The following is a 12,500-nucleotide window of genomic DNA, read 5'->3' as shown; positions in this document are numbered from 1 at the left end:
ATATAATAATACATACATACATATATATATATATATATATATATATATATATATATATATATGATATATATATATGTATATAAATATATACATATTTATATATACATATATATATACATATATATATATATATATATATATATATATATATATATATATATATATATATAAGAGATATAGATATACATATATATATATTATATATATATATATATATATATGTATGTATGTATGTATATACATACTGTTTATGAGCAGGTTAACATCTATCATCGAACCAATATCTGCCTTCGGAAAAAACCCAAAACGATCCAGTCACATATGCATTTGCCCACGATGATAACCCAGGAACAAAGGTCAAACGCTCATCATATACACATAGCATTAACGTCCATTCCGTACCGATTATTCATATTCGCAGCTTCAGCAAAAGGAAAAAATCTGACCATCAATTAGAGTGGTTGCGATATTCATTGGCTCGTCCACATGGAAATTTGTGGCGATAAAGTCAAAGCCGTCATGGAGCTCTACGTGATCCTCTGGACGCTCTGCTTTCATCTGGATTGGGAGGCGAATCCCAGGGCTATTAAATCGCACATACACAAACAAACATTAATGTCAGCAAATGCTGGTAAGCAACCTGTTTTGTTGCGTTTCAGTAAGACATTTATTTGTTCATTAAGCGACGAAGGAGGGTGGTACTTTCTTCCCAAGTGATCATATACGTTATGTACACACAAACACACACACGCACACACACACGCGCACACACACACACACACACACACACACACACACATATATATATATAGTATATATATACATATATATATATATGTATATATATATATATATATATCATATATATAATATGATATATATATATACATATATAATGTGTGTGTGTGTGTGTATATACATACATACTATATATATATATATATATATATATGTGTGTGTGTGTGTGTGTGTGTGTGTGTGTGTACATAACGTATATGATCACTTTTGAAGAAAATACTACCCTCCTTCGTCGCTTAATGAACAAATAATGTCTTACTGAAACGCAATAAAACAGGTTGCTTACCAGTATTTGCTGACATTAATGTTTGTTTGTGTATGTGCGATTTAATAGCCCTGGGCTTCGCCTCTCAATCCAGATGAAAGCAGAGCGTCCAGAGGATCACGTAGAGCTCCATGACGGTTTTGACTTTATCGCCACAAATTTCCATGTGGACGAGCCAATGAATATCGCAGCCACTCTAATTGATGGTTGGATTTCTTTTTCCTGTTGCTGAAGCTGCGAATATGAATAATCGGTACGGAATGGACGTTAATGCTATGCGTACATAATGAACGTATGACTTCTGTTCCTCCGTTATCTTTGTGGGCAAACGTATATGTGACTGGATCCCTTTGGATTCCCTTTGAAGGCAGATATTGGTACGATAACATATATATATATATATAGTATATATATATATATATATATATATATATATATATATATATATATATATGTTTTTATGTTTATTGTATGCCCTGAAGATGTAAACGTGATGTACGAAAAGCGTTGGCGAATAAATGTTATCTTAATTATAACGGGCTGTCTACTTGTCACCTACCTTGAAGTATACTCCGACCTTCTGTTGCCTACCTACTCCGATATATATATATATATATATATATATATATATATATATATATATATATATATATATATATATACATATATATATAATATATATATATATATTATATATATATATATATATATGTGTGTGTGTGTGTGTGTGTGTGTTGTTTGTGGTGTGTGTGTAGTGAGTGTGGTTGTGTGTTGCATGAGTGTTCATTCGTGAATTGAATATTTTCACTGAATTAAATTAAGTGATAAAACTTCCGCAAATGCTAGTTATAATAAATACCTTATACAACGTAGAGGATAATTCATTGAAAAAAAAATTGTCTATAATTACGGAAAATGCCTGTAAGATTTATCGCTATGCAACGCTAGATAATTTTTTTTTAAATATTTCATTCACTTTGACACATTGTCTCCTATACTCGGTTTTTTCCATCTGTCCACCCGCCTGTGGTGTTTGCGTATGGTAACACTGCGTCCTGGGCTTTAGATAGTTACATTTAGCTTACATTCAACAATAATAATATCCTATTTCGAATATCAACGGTGTAATTCGCATACAGTAAATTATTAAAACACTTTTCAGTTGCAAATGTACACCCAGATATCCTTTTATTTACCTAAAACTTACACATAGCGTAACTATCTAAAGCCCGGGATGTAGTGTTACCATATGCAAACACCACAGGCGGGTGGACAGATGGAAAAAAACAGAGTATAGTTACTGGCATGTTCCTATAAAAGAATAGAGTGGATACTGCCTACCTGGGGCGATTTTTCACTTGCAAGAAAGCCCTCTTTATATCCTAGAAAGCTCTGCATGTGCTCCAAAGTATCGGACCAGTCTCTTTGACTGTTCATATTTTAAGAAAATTCTTGAAAGTGTCTCTACGATAAAAGCTTTAGGGTGCTCAGAACAGCATTATGATGTTTGAAGAGGATATTGGAAGCAAGGTTATAACTGGTAGGGAGGATAATGGAAAACAAATAAAAGAATAATGTCAAAAACGATAAGCTGTTTGCATGTTTTTTCGGATATTTCAAACACAAACTGCAAAAACGCATTTTGGTATATTTGCTTTGGCTAGAATCTGGTTCAGGATCAAAATTTCCCTTATGGGTATTGTTATTTCGAGTAGAAATTTCGTTTATACGTTTTACATAAAACAGTTATGCTCATTTCTGCTAGTAAACTGACTCTTTTTAATAGTCAGTGACAATGAACGGAACCTTCTTATTATAAATTCTAGAAAAAAAAAAAAAACGTTGTCAATAATGACAACTTGTATTCCACGACCTATGAGGGAGGGTTTTTATATTTGGGTGAATAATAAAGAAAAGCTGTTAATATACAGGCATGCATCCCTTCACATGTGAAATCCATTGAGTCAAAAGCAAAGGCAGACGTCGTGGTATCAGCTTCATTAAATAGTGAAACACCTTTTAACCAGCTGACATATTTCTTCGACCGGAATTTTCTCGGAACTTGACAAAGATTGGCCTAGCGTTTGTCAAAAGGGAGTAAAGGATTATCTTCCTTTTTCAAACGCTAATTCGAGCTACATACACATTGTAGATGAAATACATGCAGATCTGATGACAGGTGTCAATCTCTCTCTTTGATTTTTTTTAGTTATGCCATCCGTTACCTCCGAATACAAATCAATCATTGGCTTAGTTCATGCACCATCTGTCATTCAGTCTCTCTCTCTCTCTCTCAATTTGCTTCTGATGCATGTATTGTAGGAACACGCACCTATATCGATTCTGTATCCTTTCTTTCAGTATATGTATATGGAGTAACTTGATTTCATTCCGTCTTTCTTAAGTCAAATTTTTAAGCATTCTCAGTGCTTGTCGATTGTTACATGCTGACGTAAGGTAACGACATTCATTTAAAATTAGAGCAAATAACATACCTGACAAAAGTATCATATAATTTGTTTCAGTGGATAAATGTAAATGTCCATAGCAAAACAAAAATTTTTTTTACCATTTATGCCATAATATGAAAAGTACAATACTAATCATAACGGAAAAAAAGCGCATTATTCAGATGAATAGGTGGAGGAAGGAGATTTTTTTTGCATGATTTATTAACTCCCCAATTCTTTTAACCTCGCAAATACTAGAGCAGCTGCCCCGCATAACCAATGACGCCTTTATTTTTCACATCAACCTGTTTCTCGTTGCCAGAATACAACGTTGGACGTCTGTTCAAAGAATATACGATAATTCTGGGGTTATTTAAAAGCGCAACTTCTATTTAGCATGTAGACTCCCGTGCGATATGTTTATGATATATGCTTGTATTTTTCAGCGCGTTCTACAATTATTCGACAAGGACTATATATAATCTTATCCATAAACAAATATCAGAAGTGAATAAAAACATACACTTGTATAACTTAGGCTTTTAAATCGAAAGAGACCGATGTAATAGTAAATGAAAACGTAATGTAATACCAATAGACAAAAATATGAAAAAAATTACTTTCCTGCAAAATTTGATAAAATACTGACCCTACAGCGGAAGCGACACGAACAGATGATTTTCCTTGAACAGTTGAATTTTCGTCTTTTAGTTGTTAATGTGAGTTTTTTGATAAAATGGAAGGCATTTAGCTAGCGCATTACATAGCCCCTGACAGCAGTCGTGAGCCCATAATCCACCAGATTATATTAGTCTGGTGTTTATGAAACCTCGTGGGTGAAGGAAATATATAACCATCGCATGATTTCATCAAAGGAGTTGCCCATTTAAACAATATTACTGAATCTCCTGTCCTGTCGAAAATTATTTGAGTTTCTCCCTGATTCAAAAGCCAAAACTAATGAATCCGTCTCAAAATATATTATTTTTTTTCTTACCTTATCTCCCAATAATATATATATTTTATTTCTTACCTTATCTCCCATCCTTAGAAAATTATGGAAGTCTGCTATTAAAATCTGCAAGTGTCTAGAGAGAATACAAAGAAAGGAACTCTCGAGAAGAACAAAGTAGTGAGCACTCTGTTAGAGCATGTCATTATAATTCTAATAAACAATAACCTCTGCATGAAATAAATCCATGAAAATGAATCTTGGAATAATCAATGAATTACATTCTTGTAGTCTTACCATAAGCCAGAGTGCTTTAAGAAATACACATAATTACTTCGGGAGAAATATTGATGGCATACGTAAATATCTCAGTGAACATGAAGCTACGATGAAACAGATAAAACGACAGTGCATTAAGGAAAGCAATAAACTGCATAGTAGCTATTCATATTACAAGCTATTTATGACTGAACACCATTATGACAATAAATGGCGACGCAGTAATAGCAACCACGGGCCATTGATTTGCTATTCGTAAAATACTCATGAAACTCCATTTTGATATTCGTCATTAAATGGCTAAGGTGTAGAAGACGCTACAGAAATCTTGCTAAATTGCCTGGGGTACGAATTATCTTTCACCGTGATTGTAAGGCATTTCCGCGTTTAATCGTGGAATGGATGACGTCAAACCTCACCTCGACGACCAAGAACACTCCCTTCGCTCTCTCCTGGTAGTGATCTGCCCGAAAAAGTCCTCATTTATCCCTCACAGAGGCCATGGATATGCCCAAAAGGATGGCGTTGCCTCGGGATTCCCTGTGGGTACCCCATTTGTAAATTACTTTTTTTCTTTAAGATACCTGCCCTCTACACCCACTACGGGTACACTGATGATACCTTTGTCAGGGGAACTACATGAATGACTGATAGACGAAGGCAAGAATTGTAAGTAAGTATGCCTGGTCCTTCGCTTTACATATGGAAACAGTCCTGACTATAAAATTCTTTGCTTTAACTTCCTCGTTTCGCAGAATCACGCTCATCAGGAGACGGAAGTGTACACAAAGGGAGCTAACTTGGGCCTGAGCCTTAATGGACGGAGTGAGTGCCCTGAAAGATATAAGCGACGTGTCATCAGCGCTTTTGTTCTGAGAGCCCTTTCACACTGCTCTTCATGGCACTCCACTCATAAAGAACTCGCCCCGGTAGCTAAGGTTTTAATTAATAAAGGTTTTTCTAGTCGTCACATAGATGAAAAAAAAAAAGATCGTCAAGTAATAGCCACCCGACCCTCACGTAAGCAAAGAGCATATTTAAAATTCTATTACCGTGCGTGTATTATAACCTCTGCGTATAGGGGGAATCAGTGTGCCTTACAGTAAACTATCACCGAACACGTCAAACCCTTTAACTATGATGACCCTAAAAAGCTTATAATTAGTCATACGGATGAAATAAAAATCTAGCCTCCTGAAGAAGTTTAACTTCCATGATCCTATGAAACTTGTTATAACAAAAATAAGTAAGTGTCTATCTTCCTAACTCAGAGAAACCAAATCCCACTCATGGACGACGCCCTTAGAAAAACTAGCGTGGTCTATAACTTCCGTCAGGAAAGTCTGAGGATGCCTCGACACTTATGTTATGTTAAGATGAATTTGGTGTGTTTTTCTGATAGGATTTCGAGCCACATTTAAGAAGTGATATCAGAAGGCACCAGGACGAGCAGCGCAATATGAAACTGAAGCATCAGAACTTGATGCCTAATATAAATGTCATCGACAGCGCACAGGACAGTCGCCGCCTCCAAGACTCCCCATACTTTAAAAGAAAGGCTCCCCTTCAAAGTTACGCAGGAGCCGTTACTTCTGCCGACAAATATTAGGAAACCTTCTGTAACAACAATAAACATCTCCCGATAATGACACCACGAACCAAGACCCCACAGTGAGAAGCCCCGAAAAACCAAACCTGCATATTATTCCGAGCCAACCCCCCGTGGGGCAGTCACCAAGATTACGACCAAGGTGCCATCGACCTCCGCAATCAGTTACCTGGTTTACGTGCCAGAGGCGCCTACCAATCAATAACGAGACCAAAGAACCTTACCTATATCTTGTATAACACTTTCCCGCTCTCCACCTCTTCACAAATACAACCAAAAATGGTTCAATGAGCAAGAGTCTGTGTTGGCGTAGAGTCGGCTTAAACTTAAACAACAACATTTCGTAAACCAGAAAATCTCTGACTTTTGCTGAGACTTGCAGAGAAAATTTAACAGACATAATCTGTACTTTATTTTTATTTCATATATAATAGCATCTTTTTGTTATTATATTTAGATATGGTAGCATATTATTATAATTAAATAAAGACCTTCCCGAGTGTGCCAGTACCCTCACCCAACTTTGATGCAATGAATATAGGACAATTACTACCTAACCTTTCCCCCATATTAGACCAGGAATTTTTAGAAAAATTAAAAACACTGTCATAAATTTAACTCCACTGATGTAAGCAATAGCTATTAACGGAACATACAATTTGTTTGCCCATATGTCAATACAAACGGCTGTGATAGAAGAATATTAATACAAATGTCAGCAAGTTCATGGGCGGCCATAACTTTGCACCTGGATATTAGTCGTGCATGATGCAATCGTATCCACATTTGTCGTTCATGCACAATATATTGCTGGAATTTCGGGTGCTGATTTCTTATCATATTGCTAAATGACTAAGAATGTGAACCAGAAAGGCAAACCATTTTGTTATACAAATTCATAAATGACTTTATGCCACACAGCTGTCTCCTCTATTTGTTTCCGACGCAGTCGAAAATGTAATGTACTCCGAGGATTAGAGCGACAGCGCAAGTCTCTCGAGGTGGAAACAGAGACGCTTTGGCAAAGCCGATTTACTATCAGACTTGAGCAGAACTCAGAATCATCTCGAGTTCCACCCTTGTTGTCGATTTTGTTTGTTTGTATGGTGTTTTTACGTTGTATGGAACCAGTGGTTATCCAGCAACGGGACCAACGGCTTTACGTGACTTCCGAACCACGTCGAGAGTGAACTTCTATCACCAGAAATACACATCTCTCACTCCTCACTGGAATGGCCGAGAATCGAACCGGCGACCACCGAGTGAGAAGCAAACACCATACCAACCACGCCACTGAGACGCTGCCTTGTTGTTGAGAGGTGAATAACATCAACCGCCACGGTATTTGGCGGCTAGTAAATCCAGCCACCCGGAGTCCACAAAAAAACCCCGATTTTGGCCCTCTATAATTCTGGAAATATTCAACCGATCGGGATGAAACTTTGGCTTTAGAGGTTTTCCACCAAGGCCTCTAATCGTGCCAAATTTCGTCGAAATCCGTTGAGCCGTCCCGGAAATCCAGATATCGATGTTTGCAGTTCAGGGGAGGTGGTAAGGGGGTGGGCGGGTGAGGGACCTAACATATCTGTTAAGATCTGCGAGTACCGAGGAGGAGAAGCTGTCTGCCAAATGGAGTTCCTTAGTGAAGAGGATACGAGAACTGTATTCTGTGGCTCTCTTCGGCATTCCGTAACTGGGTCGGCGAATTAATACACTCTATCTTAAGAGCTGGTGATTCAGAAAACTATGCCAGGTCTCATTTAGGTAATTTACGTGCAGGTTTTATAAAGCTCACAGGTTATTTTAGTGAGATTACAGCCCTATTTAAATTAACGTTTTCATACTCTAAATTCTTCACCACGCGGGGAATCTAATGCAAGCAGATACCTCTCCATACTGAAGTGCTAAGGCAGTTAATTCTCTCTCTCTCTCTCTCTCTCTCTCTCTCTCTCTCTCTGAAATCTTTGAAAGACAAGGTCACTGTTCACTGACAATTCTCAAGTGGGCTCTTCATGGGCCCCTGGTGGATTGTACTGTGCTTAATAGATATTCCCCTAGAATATTAATGCCCTCTCAGGGTCATAAATCACATAGGGCACGGGTTCTTCAAACCGATTTGGGTATCGTAAATACCATTTAAATTGCTGCTGTCTTGTTAGGCTGTCTTTAATGAATGATACTCTTAGTATGATCTGGATCTTTGACCGAACATTAGAACAATAGCAACAACAACAACAACATCAGTGATAATAATAATAATAATAATAATAATAATAATAATAATAATAATAATAATAATAATAAAACTCCTTCCTAAGTGAAATTCCATTAATAAGCAATGCAGTACAGGCAGCATTTATTTTATTTGTAATTTGTCAGTTCCCTGAATTTTTTATTTTTTCTTCATCGAAATTAAGGAACTAAATCTTTAGAGCGAGGAACAAAATCAGAATAATTCAAACAGTAATTAAAAAAGTAAATGAAAAAGTAAATGAAGCATCTAGCGTTGTCTCCTTTATCACTAATAAAAATAATAATAATGAAAGCTACTCTTCAGAGTTAATGTGGAGACAGCAATTCCCAAATTTGTTCATTTTTTACATTAAACAACACAAGTTCCTTCCAATTTACATTCAAAGACTATGTTTCTTGTAAATCAGGTCAATTTATTTTGGAAATTAAATATTATTAACAAAATTACTATTTACAATTATTTATGTTATTATCAAAGACGAACTCCCACTGCTACCATTACTATCTATAAATTAATTTCTCATAATTCAAGAGCGCTAAACTGCCAAATTCCAGAGGTCGTTTTTTTAATGTTAAAATTTATAGAATAGACTCCATTTAGAAATTCTATTAGATGATAATAGGTAAAAATGCTACCGAAAGTTTTCCGTGAACTTTTTTTCTCTTAAAAAACAAAACGGATATTATTATTATTATTATTATTATTATTATTATTATTATTATTATTTTTTATTATTATTGTTGTTTTTTTTTTTTTTTTTTGTTTTTTTTTTTTTTTTTTTTTTTTTGCTCTATCACAGTCCTCCAATTCGACTGGGTGGTATTTATAGTGTGGGGTTCCGGGTTGCATCCTGCCTCCTTAGGAGTCCATCACTTTTCTTACTATGTGCGCCGTTTCTAGGATCACACTCTACTGCATGAGTCCTGGAGCTACTTCAGCCTCTAGTTTTTCTATATTCCTTTTCAGGGATCTTGGGATTGTGCCTAGTGCTCCTATGATTATGGGTACAATTTCCACTGGCATATCCCATATCCTTCTTATTTCTATTTTCAGATCTTGATACTTATCCATTTTTTCCCTCTCTTTCTCTTCAACTCTGGTGTCAAATGGTATTGCGACATCAATGAGTGATACTTTCTTCTTGACTTTGTCAATCAACGTCACGTCTGGTCTATTTGCACGTATCACCCATCTGTTCTGATACCATAGTCCCAGAGGATCTTTGCCTGATCGTTTTCTATCACTCCCTCAGGTTGGTGCTCGTACCACTTATTACTGCAAGGTAGCTGATGTTTCTTGCACAGGCTCCAGTGGAGGGCTTTTGCCACTGAATCATGCCTCTTTTTGTACTGGTTCTGTGCAAGTGCCGGGCATTCGCTTGCTATGTGGTTTATTGTTTCATTTTTCGTATTGCACTTCCTACATATGGGAGAGATGTTATTTCCGTCTATCGTATTTTGAACATATCTGGTTCTTAGGGCCTGATCTTGTACCGCTGTTATCATTCTTTCAGTTTCCTTCTTTATTATTATTATTATTATTATTATTATTATTATTATTATTATTATTATTATTATTATTAAATTTCAACATCATAGAGTTTTTTTTCCTGATTTGGTCATGACTAGAATATTCCAAATATCATGGGAATATGCATGGTATCACGTAGTCTTGTAAAATACCCCAAAAACTAAAGTGTTTCAAAGAAAAGCGTCTAGCAAAGACTCGAGAATTCTCGCACATATTTGTCGGAGAACTTTTATCCCTCGGAAATTTCAAAATAATAATACGGACGCTTTCCATAGGAGAGGTTTTCTTGATTTGATTTCATAAAGATTTTTTTTATTTGTTTTTGTAAATAATTTCTATTTGATTTTATATAATTTTGATGATTTGACGTTTGATTTGAAGTAGTCACTATATTTGTATCCAAGGATGCTCTGTTTGAGATCAAAAGAATATTATGAGTGCAAAACTAACTTTCCCCTATCTTTATACGGATGTCTGAACAAAATAATGATTGTATAAGATTTAATAGTTTTGTCACAATGTTGCAGGTTTTGAAACGCCTCATCATTCATGTTTATTCATCAATTTATGGCTATATCGTGAATAGTCGTAAAAAATAGAACAACAAACTATGGACTACATGCCTATTCCCCACAAGAAGATGGGTACTATAAAAAAGAGAGCATTATTTCCTTACAAGTCGAACCAGTACCCAAAAAGGTTAACCTAAGATATCTATTTATCTCGACAGGGGAAGAAATCTACCAGCCTTTCTTAGAAACACACTGCGAAAAGTAAAATTTGCAGCAGAATACGGCAACAGGGAAGTAGTATCAATCTGATGTAAAAGTAGGTTTCCGAGATGATCCAAAAAAGTACTGTTGAGATTTAGCGTTGGAATGCTCGAACGGGATCGCCAAAATATCCAAGAATTGCGACAGACTGTTTAGCAAAAGTAGGAGGTATATTGCTAATCACCATGGCTGACTGGTACAACTCTTCGCTCACAAATTCAAGGTCCGTTTTTGTTCTCGGTCTACCAGACACCATAGCCTTTTGATGTTATGAAAAAGGGCGCTAGGCTAGCAACCTCACTGCTTACAGCTTGCTAAGAAACTGCAATGATTAATCTGCCTTCCACCAAATTCTTAAAAATTAAAAAAAAAAATGGTATATGGAAATATATATATATATATATATATATATATATATACATATATATATATATATATATATATATAATATATATATAGATATATCTATATATACATATATATTTTATATATATACATATATATATATAAATAAAAGGATGCATGTTCGTATGTAGTAAATATGTGCGGGTGAGTGTATGTGGCAGCTTAACTCTGACACGCATTTATCAATTTCAACCAAATTAGGTATACATATGACATACTATCTAGAAATCAGCAATGTTGGGGTAAGACATCACTAGCACCAAAGGGCACCAAAGGGCACCAAAGGGGTGAGGGTGGAAAGGGCTTCCCTGAAACGGGGCCTGTTCTGCCCGTCGACTTAGTAACAAAATAAACTTTACGAATTTATCACACCTAATTTCGGAAAAAATACTGTGTGGGTAAGACATCAATTGCACCAAGGGGAGGGGGTTGGGGAGGGGGTGCCAGAGAAAGAGTGAGAAGAAGAAGAGAGCGAGAGAGAGTAGAGGGGGGTGTTAGGGATGAGAAAGAGGGGAAAAGTGAGAGAGAGAGAGAGAGAGAGAGAGAGAGAGAGAATTTATTGGTTGTTATTCCGAGTTATCCCGGCCAGTGCCAAACTGGTCAGCTAGTATATATATATATATATATATATATATATATATATATATATATATATATATATATATGTGTGTGTGTGTGTGTGTGTGTGTGTGTGTGTGTTTGGTGTATGTTCGCGAGATATGGAGGACTTTCGATATCGTTGTACGTAAGGAATTCTAGAATTTTAGCAAAATCTAGTTTTCGCTTTATTTTGCTCTATACTTGTTGCATGAAAGTTCTTACGTTTCCGGAATCCCCAACAACGTAAACAAACACGGCGAAACACCGCGGTGATGAAAATGCTGATTTATATAGATTGTCAAAGGCTGATACGATTAAAGGAGGCAGTAAAATAGAGTAATCTAATAGAAGCAGAGGGGCATCGGTCCCCGCACCGCTTGGCAGCCTGGCAGGGAGTGTCTCAACATTGCGTTCCTGAGTCAGCGGCAACCGCTTTGGTTAGGGGTGGAAGGCCCGACGAACCATCCCAATCCAGTAGCTCATGTTCCCTCGAGCTGATAGGGTGTGTGTGGTTTACCGTTGGGTCGCCAGAGTTTGAGCGACGCTCTCGCCTGTCCTCTCGGGAAGACTTGCTGTATACAGAGA

The 12,500-nt window shown here is 36.4% G+C and overlaps 1 protein-coding gene across 1 annotated transcript in view; it reads left to right on the top strand.

Annotated features, from left to right (window-relative positions):
- The first annotated feature begins 12,380 nt into the window (after positions 1 to 12,380).
- Positions 12,381 to 12,500, top strand: part of LOC135206739 (roundabout homolog 1-like) — a 99,887-nt gene continuing 99,767 nt past the window's right edge. Inside the window, exon 1 of the mRNA XM_064238215.1 lies at positions 12,381 to 12,500. This exon is cut by the window's right edge and continues 187 nt beyond it. The gene's annotated coding sequence lies outside the window, so the exon portion shown is untranslated.

This window comes from Macrobrachium nipponense, chromosome 31, assembly GCF_015104395.2.
Source record: "Macrobrachium nipponense isolate FS-2020 chromosome 31, ASM1510439v2, whole genome shotgun sequence".
Classification (NCBI taxonomy): Eukaryota; Metazoa; Arthropoda; class Malacostraca; order Decapoda; family Palaemonidae; genus Macrobrachium; species Macrobrachium nipponense.
The sequence above is the reverse complement of the archived record's forward strand: the minus strand, read 5'-3'. Positions and strand labels throughout refer to the sequence as shown.